This window comes from Scyliorhinus canicula, chromosome 9 (genome assembly GCF_902713615.1).
Source record: "Scyliorhinus canicula chromosome 9, sScyCan1.1, whole genome shotgun sequence".
Taxonomy (NCBI): domain Eukaryota; kingdom Metazoa; phylum Chordata; class Chondrichthyes; order Carcharhiniformes; family Scyliorhinidae; genus Scyliorhinus; species Scyliorhinus canicula.
This window is the reverse complement of record NC_052154.1, coordinates 182,915,983-182,926,627: the sequence shown is the minus strand read 5'-3', so window position 1 is coordinate 182,926,627 and position 10,645 is coordinate 182,915,983.

Here is a 10,645-nt window from a genome sequence, read left to right as displayed (position 1 = left end):
ACCAATAGCTTAAAGTTAAATAAACAAACATAAGGATAAAAATGTGCACATTTAAATGGGAAATGAATGACATCCGGCATACAGCTAGTCCAATTATCCAACCTGTGCCTCACCTGAAAACTACCCATGACCTAAGATCAATCTCCATCCTGCTTTCTCCACCTAAAAATAAACAGTTGTGGGACCAAAACTGAATCAATTAATAATACTCTTTATTAGTGTCACAAGTAGGCTTACATTAACACTGCAATGAAGTTACTGTGAAAAGCCCCTAGTCGCCACATTCCGGCGCCTGTTCGGGTTCACAGAGGGAGAATTTAGAATGTCCAATTCACCTAACAAGCACGTCGTTCGGGACTTGTGGGAGGAAACCGGAGCACCCGGAGGAAAACCATGCAGGCACGGGGAGAACGTGCAGACTCCACACAGACAGTGACCCAAGCTATGAAGCAACATTGCTCACCACCGTACTACTGTACCGCCCCAATTTGATGGAAAGGGAAATCAGGTAGTCTATTTAATAGGCAGTCGATCCGTCACCACCAGTTTTCTGCCCAATGGCCAAGGGCCAAATCCATCCCATTAGTTTGCCATTGGTTTTCTGACATCTCGAATTATGTGTTAGAATTTGAATTTGTGGTCAGCACGGTGGCCTAGTGGTTAGCACAACCGCCTCACAGCGCTGAGGTCCCAGGTGCGATCCCGGCTCTGGGTCACTGTCCGTGTGGAGTTTGCACATTCTCCCCGTGTCTGCGTGGGTTTCGCCCCCACAACCCAAAAACAAAATGTGCAGAGTAGGTGGATTGGCCATGCTAAATTGCCCCTTAATTGGAAAAAATAATTGGGTAATCTAAATTTATAAAAAAAAAGAATTTGAATTTGTTGCAATGTAGGAAGAGGCAAGTTTTTGTTTCTTCATTTACAGAATGTGGGCTCACTGGTTCGGTTAACTTTCACTGCCCATTTCTAATTACCCTTCGGAAGGTGGTGGTGTGCTGCCTTCTCAGAGCACTGCAGTCCACGTGGTGTAGGTAAACCCACAGTGCTGTTAGGGAGGGAGTTCCAGGGTTCTGACCCAGCAACAGTGAAGGAATGGCGATAAATTTCCAAGTCAGGATGGTGAATGAACTTGGAGGGGATCTTCCAGATGGTTGTCTTCCCATGTATCTACAGCCGCTGTCCTTCTGGAAGGTAGTGGTCATGGAGTTTGAAGGCGCTGTCTAACGGGTCATCATGGTTCCTTCAGCGCATTTTGTAGATGGTACACACTGCTGCTCCTGTGTGTTGGTGGTGGAGGGAGTGAATCTTTGTGGATGGGGTGCTTATCAAGTGGGCTGTTTTGTTCCAGATGTTGTCAAGCCTCTTTTGTGTGTTGTTGGAGATGCACTCATTCAGGCAAGGGGAGAATATTCCATCACACTCTTGACTTAAGTCTCGTGGATCATAGACAGCCTTTGGGGAGTCAGGGGGCTGGATTCTCAATCCCGCCGTGCCAGATTCTAGATTTCTGGTTCAGCACGCTGGCGGGATGCTCTGTTTTGCCGGCTGGTCAATGGGGTTTTCCCATTGTGGGGCAGCCCGACGCCATCAGGAAACCCCCGGCCTGTCGGCAAAACGCAGCATCCCACCGGCGGAGAATCCAGCCCGTGAGGTGAGTTACTCGCCACAGGATTCCTAGACTCTGACCTGCTTTTGTAGCCATGGTATTTATATGGCTAATCCAATTCAGTTACTGGTTGATGGTTGCAACCAGGATGTTGACACTGGGGTATTCGGTGATGGTAATGCCATTGAATGTCAAGCAGCCTCATTAATAAATGCCCAACATAAATCAAGAACATATTTAAGGCACCATTTCAATTTATATCTGGGTTGCTTCCATGAGTTCTTCAACATTGTCACAAAGGATGGATGCTGCTAATTAGGGGACGGCCATTTTCTGTGGTATTTTAAAGTAATCTTCACCTGCTTTCAGCTAAAAAGCCGCAAAGGTTTGGAGAGATATTTTGTTTGCTCTATATGGCATTCAGATTCTGACTATTTCTAAGCACTTATGGGGCACAATTCAGCAGCCTCGTCACTGCCTGACTTGGCGTTAGGGCATGGCCATTAAATCTCGCAAGAGGCCTCTCATGAGATTCGCGACACTCAAAACGACGCGAACGGACCTTGCCCTCATTGGGCGTGATCCAGATCTGCATAGTTGAGTGAGTTGTGCGGCTCACTTAAATTTCCGTTTACTGGATTCACCCGGCGCCTGGGACTCAACGGCCGGCCATGCTTGGGTGACCTCGCCAGGGGGTCATTTAGTATTGGTTCACACAAACATGGACCAGTCGTAATGGCATCTGGTTGGGGGGGGGGGTCTCCCAATTGGAGACCCCTGGGTGGTCAGCGACAGAGCAGGGTGGCATTCTGGCTCTCCCTCTGGCACCCATTCACCTTGGCACTGCCAGCCTGGCACCATAATAGTGCCATCCTGGCACTGCCAGGGTGTTTGGTTGGTACTGCCAGGCTGGCAAAGGCACTGCCGGGGTATTGGCTGGCAGTGCCAGATTGGCATCTCTATAGATCGGCTCCAGGGAGAGCTTACGAGGTGAGGGAGGCCCTGGGGGCCTCACCAAGATTGGCTGGGGTGAGGGGGGGTGATGACCATCAATTCAGTTGAGACAGTTTGTACCAAAGAACAGTGGCTTCAATCAACTAGTTTTTTTTTTCCACAATAGACGGTGCTCTGAAACCTGATCGTCTTGAACTCGACCCACAGGCAGCTGAAGCTACGGCTATCTTCGAACATTGGCTCAGTTGCTTTGAGGCCTACCTCGATTCCTCAGCCGCCGTGGTCTCCACGTTACTCTATTCAGTCGAGACAATTTGTACCAACTAGATGTGTGCCAACCTGTAGCTTCATCCGCACTGAGAGCCTGTCTCAGATCGGCCGGTTATATACCTCCTCAGAGGGGCGGAGCCACAGAGGGAGCCAACAGCAGCATCAACACAACAATTCAACAACAACAGTAACAGCAACAACAGTAAGTATATACAATAGTGGATGTCGATGACAATAGTAATAATAGAACAACAGTCAGTATATACAATAGCCATACGTGGCTCACCACAGGGGGGAAAGGTCAGAAAATGGGGGGGGGGGGGCTGAAAAGTGGGGGGGGGGGGGGGAAGAGTTCGGACCTGCCTTCCAAAATGGCACCCCGATCTGCGAAGAGCCTCTAAGTGTGACCTCGGTTGAGAGAACCTCCCCGCAACAAAAAAATGGCAAAGTGCTATTGAATGGCTGGATGTACATGGCGCTGCAGATACCGAGAAACACCCCACCAGGACTCAGTGTGAAGTCTTCTGAATCAGGCCCACAGTATTTAAACATTGCTCTGAACTCTTATAGGGCTTCTGTTACCTCAATTTTATTTTTAATGGGAATCCTTATGGTATTTGATAAGAAGGAAGATCAGAAACAGGAGGAAGTAGAAACCAGGGATAGCATAGCCTGAACCATGATTGCTGAAGCTTTAGCCTGAGAAAAGAATGTATAGGCCTAAGCTAACTATAATATCCTTCGGAGCAGCACATGAGGAGGTTGTCATTGCCTGTTGCAGTCAAGGTCACTATAAATCTTTAGCGCCTTACAAAGTGCCACAAAGATTATCAGTAATATCAATCAATCTACAATGGTTCCAGTAAGCAGGTGGTTTGATGCCATTACTTTCATGTATTCATTCACAGGATGTGGGTGTCATTGACAAGGCCATTCCTGCTTTTCTATGATGTGATGGTGGAGAATCGGGTCATTGCTGAGCCAAGGTTGTGTGCGGAGTGAAGGTATTCCCGCCGTACTGTTCGGTGTGCGTTTTTTTTGTGTTGGGTTTGTGAGTGGGTGGGGCATTTGGAAGGTTTGGGTAGAGTGATGGGTGTTGGTTTTGTTTCTGGGTGGGGAATGTGGCTCTGGCAGGGCCACCTTACCAGCAAGCATAGGTTGGGTGGGGTGGGGTGGGGGGAGGCTCCACGGTCATTGGGTCCTGTATGGGCAGGTTTCAATGGGCCTGGGAGATGTGAATGGTGGGGGGATGAGGGTGATGCTGGGTGAGATGTTTTTGAGAGAAAGTGGTTGGTGGGATGCTGGAAAGGGGAGGAGGGGGAAGGGTTTTGATGGTGACTACGGTTAGGGCTGGGTTCCGTCTGCTGGGCATGCCTGGAGTAGTGGGTATGGTGGATAGGTGAAGCGGGGGGGGGGGGGGGGGGGGGGGGGAGTGAGAAACCCCTGATCAGGGTGATGACGTGGAACATGCGAGGGCTTGGGGGCCGGTGAAGAGAGCAAGAGTTTTCTTGCACTAGAAGAGTTTGAAAGCCGATGTGGGGTTGTTGCAGGAGACCCATCTGAGGGTGAAGGACCAGATGAGGCTGAGGAAGGGCTGGGTGAGCCAGGTGTTTCACTCACTCGGGCTTTGCCAGCAGAGCCTCGGGGGGAGGGGGGGGGGGGGGGGGGGGAGGGGGATTCTGGTGGGCAAGAGGCTGGGGTTCCAGATGGAGAAGTAGGTGAAAGATCAGAGGGGTAAGGTATATGATAGTAATGGATGCGTTAGAGGGGAGGTTGGTGGTGCTGGTTAGCGTTTCTGCCCAAATTGCTGTATACCCACGAGTTGGTACTGGGGGACGACTGAAACACAGTGTTGGCGCTGAAGTTGCACCAGCCCCAGCCACATTCACTGACCCCATTGTGAGAGGCGAAAGTGTTGGCTGGGTTTATCAGAGGGATAGGAGGGGTGGACCCCTGGAGGTTCTTGCATCTGCGGGACAGGAAATACACTTTTTTTCCCCCTGCGCACAAGCTGTACTCGAGGACCCACTTTTTTGAAATGGGAAAGGTGCTGTTAGCTGAGGTGAGGAAGGCAGAATATTCGGCGATTGTGATCTCGGACCCTGCTCCACTTTGGATGGATGTGGTCCTGGAGAAGGGGGTCAGTCCAGAGGCCGGCGTGGAGTTTGGATGTGGGACTGTTGGCGGACCCAGATTTTTGTACTAAAATTGGGAAGCTAATCGAAGATTATGTCGGGTTTAATCATAATGGGGTTGTTTCACTGTCTGTGGTATGGGAAAATTGAAGGCGGTAGTGAGGGGTGAGGTTATTTTGTTTAAGGCGTAGGAGGATAGTGAGGTGAGGGAGAAACGGCAAAGGTTGATAGAGTTCGGCAGCTGAGAAGGGTGAGGGGGTTTGTTTATAAGCGTGGGGAGAAGGCCAGATGCATGTTGGCGGGTCAGTTCCACAGGCAAGCAGCGGAAAGGGAGATAGTTCAGGTCAGAGACGGAATGGGTGGGCTGGTGGTAACAGGTGAACAAGGTTTTTGACATTTTTATAGGGTCCTGTATAAGTCAGAGTCGCCGGAAGATGCCTCGGACTTGAGGGAGTTTTTGAGTCGGTTGGAGTGTCCTGAGGTAGGAGAGAGGGTGGGATTGGAGGAGCAAGTGATGGTGGTGGAAGAAGTGCAGGTAGCGATCAAGAAGATTCAGACGGGTAAGGCACCGGGGCCAGATGGTTTTCCCGTGGAATTTTATACAATGTTTACGGATGAGTTGGCGCCGCTGTTGGTAGAAATGGTTAGCGGGGCTTTGCCAGAAACAATGAGTCAGGCATCCACTTTGTTGTTGCTTAAAAAGGGTAAGGATCCTATGGCGTGTGGGGCATATCTCCGTTGAATGTGGATGCCAAGTACTGGCAAAGGTGTTGGCGTTGAGGTTGGAAGAGTGCCTCCGAAGGTGATTGGGGAGGATCAGACAGGCTTCATTAAGGGTAGGGAGTTCTCGTTGAATGTGTGGCATCCGTTGAATGTGGTGCTTTCTCCAGCAGAAGGGAGTTGGAGGTGGTGGCGGCGTTTGGATGCGGAGAAGGCGTTGAATCGGGTGGAGTGGAGCTATCTGTTTTCAATGTTGGAGATGTTTGGGATTGGGTCTAGGTTTGTGGCATGGGTGAAATTGTTGTTTAAGGATCTGATGGCACGTGTGTGAACGAGTTATATGAATTCAGGGTACTTTCCACTGCATCTGTTTGTGCTGCCGATAGATCCCTTGGCCATTGTGCTGAGGTGCTCGGATTTATCGCCGGGGATAGTGGGGGCAGGTGGTGGTGGAGCACAGGGTGTCTCAGTAGGCGGATTATCTGCTGTTATATATTTCAGACCAGATCTGTTTGGTGGGGGACATAATGGGTCTGCTTAAGAGATTTGGGGTATTTTCAGGATATAAGTTGAACTTGGGGAAAAGGGAGTATTTTGTGGTGTCTTCTCTAGGGGTGGGGGTTGGAGTGGAGGGGTTGGCGTTTCAGGTGTCGACAACCCATTTCAGGTATATGGGGATGCAGGTGGCCCAGGATTGGGCGCTTCTTTGTAAGCTGAACTTTAGGAGTTGGTTGGGAGGGTGAAAGAGGATTTGAGGTGGGACAGTCTTCCCCTGTTGCTGGCAGGTCGGGTGCAGGCAGTTAAGATGAACATTTTGTCCCGGCTTTTATTCTTATTTCAGTTGGCATAGAAACAATGTTCAATGTTTCCAATATGTCACCCAGAGAACCCGAGTGATTTGGCTTTAAGCTGGTCATCGGAGTCAGAGATGGTGACGTGACATCATACTGCTGTACTTTTTGCTGAAGTCGTTTTTTTAAGGGGGGGTTGACAGGTTGGTTTTGTCATTTGTTTGGGCAGGGAAGATAAGGAAGAAGGCACCAGAAGATTCCACCACTGGCCAACCGTGGGCTGCCTCCTGACGTCGAGAAACATGCCAAGGGAAGGCCAGAGAATCGTGCCCTCTGTTTCCTAATAGCCAAACTTCTATCCATGCTAATATATCGCCTGCCAATACCATGAGCTCTTATCTTGTGCTGTGACGCTTTACATGGCATCTCATTGAAGGGCTTTTGGATATTCAAATACATTACATCTACTGGTCGACCCTCCTGTTTACATCCTCAATTTCCCTTTCACAAAACCATGTTGGCTCTGTCTGATTGTATTATGATTGGCTAAATATCCTTCAATGACTTCCTTAATAGTTTTTCCCAATGTCTAGATGTTAATTATATAATAAGCTTTATTATTGTTACAAGTAGGCTTACATTAACTCTGCAATGAAGTCATTGTGTAAAGCCCCTCGTCGCCACATTCCGGCGCCTGTTTGGGTACACAGAGGGAGAATTCAGAATGTCCAATTCACCTAAGAAACACGTCTTTCGGGACTTGATGGAGGAAACCGGAGCAGCCGGAGGAAACCCACAGAGACACGGGGAGAATTTGCTTATAGTTTCCTGCTTTACATCACCCTCCTTCCTGGAATAGAGGTGTTGCATATGCGGTTTCAAAACTGCTGGAACCTCTCCAAAATACAGCGAATATTGGAAGATTGCAGCCAAATGCATACATTGACTGCGATTCTTCAGCCCCCTCCCACCCCGTGGCGGGTGTTCCTGCACTGGATGGGACAAGCCACTGGCTACCGGTGGGTTCTCCTGGAGCTCACCAAAGTTTTTATTTAAAAATAATTTTTATTGAGATTTTTAAAAAAATACCAAAAATAGAAAATAACAACAAGAAAACAGTATTAACAACAAAAAAAGAGAAAAAACACAATAACCCCCGAAACCACCCCCCCCCCCCCCCCCCCCCCAGCAACTACAAAAGAATGGGTAAGCACCCGGCATATTCAATAAACACACGTACACATTTCTCCCCTCCCCCGAAACCAACCCCCCCCCCCCCCCACCCCGGGTTGCTGCTGCTGCCGGCCTCTTTTCCTACCGTTCTGCCAGGAAGTCAAGGAAAGGCTGCCACCGCCTAAAGAACCCCTGTACTGATTCCCTCAAGGCAAATTTCACCCTCCCCAATTTGATGAACCCCGCCATATCATTGATCCAGGCCTCCACGCTTGGGGGCCTCGCATCCTTCCATTGAAGCAAAATCCTCAGCCGGGCTACTAGGGACGCAAAGGCCAGAACACCGGCCTCTTTCGCCTCCTGCACTCCCGGCTCCACTGCAACCCCAAAAATTGCGAGTCCGCAGCCTGGCTTGACCCTGGATCCTACCACCCTCGACACAGTCCTTGCTACCCCCTTCCAAAATTCCCCCAGCGGTGGGCATGCCCAGAACATATGGGCATGGTTTGCTGGGCTCCCCGAGCACCTGACACACCTGTCTTCGCCCCCGAAAAACCTACTCATCCTCGTCCCGGTCATGTGGGCCCTATGTAGCACCTTGAACTGTCTGAGGCTAAGCCTCGCACAGGAAGAGGAGGAATTCACTCTCTCCAGGGCATCCGCCCACATCCCCTCCTCAATCTCCTCACCCAGCTCCTCTTCCCATTTACCCTTCAGCTCCTCCACCGAGGCCTCATCCACCTCCTGTATGATGTGGTACACGTCCGAAATCCTCCCTCCTCCAACCCACACCCCCGAGAGCGCCCTGTCCCGTACCCCACGTGGGGGCAACAGAGAGAACCCCTCCACCTGCCGCCTGGCAAATGCCCTAACCTGCATGTACCTAAACATGTTCCCCGGGGGGAGCCCAAACGTCCCCTCTAACTCACCAGGCTCGCAAACTCCCATCCACAAACAGGTCCCTCAACCTCCTAATACCTACCCTGTGCCAGCCAAGAAACCCGCCATCGATGCTCCCTGATACAAACCAGTGTATCGCGGACTCCATCGAGCCCTCCACGCTCTCTCCATTGCCCCCAGATTTTGAGGGTAGCCGCCACCACCGGGCTCGTGGTATACCTCGTTGGAGGGAGCAGCAACTGCACCGTTACCAGCGCCTCCAGGCTCGTGTCCACACAGGACGCCATCTCCATCCTCTTCCATGCTGCCCCTGCCCCGTCCATTACCCACTTTCGCACCATCGCTGCGTTGGCAGCCCAATAGTACCCACAGAGGTTGGGCAACGCCAGCCCCACCCTATCCCTGCCCCGCTCCAAAAACACCCTTCTCACCCTCGGAGTCCCATGCGCCCATACAAATCCTGTAATACTCCTGTTGACCCTCCTAAAAAAAGCCTTCGGGATAAGGATGGGGAGGCACTGGAACAGGAACAAAAACCTCGGGAGCACCGTCATCTTAACGGACTGCACCCTGCCCGCCAGCAACAGCGGCAACATGTCCCATCTTTTGAACTCCTCCTTCATTTGCTCCACCAGCCTAGTGAGGTTAAGTTTGTGTAGGGCCCCCCAGCTCCTAGCCACCTGGACTCCCAGGTACCTAAAGCTCCTCCCTGCCCTTTTCAGTGGGAGCCTACCAATCCCCTCCTCTTGATCCCCCGGGTGCACGACGAACAGCTCACTCTTACCCAGGTTGAACTTGTACCCTGAAAAGCCCCCAAATTCCCTAAGAATCTTCATCACCTCCGGCATTCCCCCCACTGGGTCCGCCACATATAGCAACAAGTCATCTGCGAAGAGTGACACTCGGTGCTCCTCCCCACCCCGCACCAGACCCCTCCAATTCCTCGACTCCCTCAACGCCATGGCCAGGGGCTCAATTGCCAACGCAAAGAGCAAGGGGGACAGGGGACACCCCTGTCTCGTCCCCCGCTACAACCAAAAAGACTCCGATCTCCTCCTATTCGTGGCTACGCTCAGCATCGGGGCCTCATATAACAGCCTCACCCAACTGACAAACCCCTCCCCGAACCCAAACCTTTCCAGCACCTCCCACAAGTACCCCCACTCAACCCTATCAAAGGTCACCTCCGCGTCTAATGCTACCACTATCTCCGCCTCCCCTTCTACCGCCGGCATCATTATAACATTCAGAAGCCTACGTATATTGGTGTTCAGCTGCCTTCCCTTCACAAACCCCGTCTGGGGAGCTCACCAAAGTTGATGGGCTTTTAACATGGTTCACCCGCCTCGCTGCGGTGGGGGTTCGACTTTGGCGCGACTGGAAGACTCTGCTGTAAAAACCCAACCATTGTCTCTGCAGCCACGTCTCTCAAGAACATAGGATGCAGCCCATCAAGTCTAGGGAACCTGTCAGCTTTTAGTCCTCCGAGTTTTCTGAGTACTTTATCCCTACTGATTGTAAAACAGTAATTTTAAGCTCCATGCGCCCTTTGATCTCTCGATTTTCTACTATTCTTTGGATGCCTTTTGTGTCTTCCAATGTGAACACATATATGCTTGATCAAAGTCTCTGCCATTTTCTTGTTTCTCTTAACTCCCCAGTTTCACCCTCTAAGGGACCAACATTCACAATAGCAGCTCTCTGCCTTTCTATATTCTTGTGGAAGCTTTTAATACACAGTGCTCCAGGTGGGGTCTGACCAAGGCTGTGTACAGGGGGAGTGTCACATCCTCCCCTTTATATTCCAGTAACCCGGGATAAAGGCTGACATCCCATTAGCCTTTATGTTTGGGTTGTTGGCTGACGGAATGCTGGAGTGGCTGAAGCAGAGAAAACTGCTTAAATTAGAGGAGCACAGTATCATAGGGAGAGAGAACAGTGAAAAGTTGGCATAGAAACAATGTTCAATGTTTCCAGAACGTCACCCAGAGAACCTGAGTGATCTGGCTTTAAGCGGAGCCAGAGATGGTGACGTGACATCATGCCACAGGGTTACATGCTTCCAATTTTAGAAAATGTTGTGCGATGAAGTATGA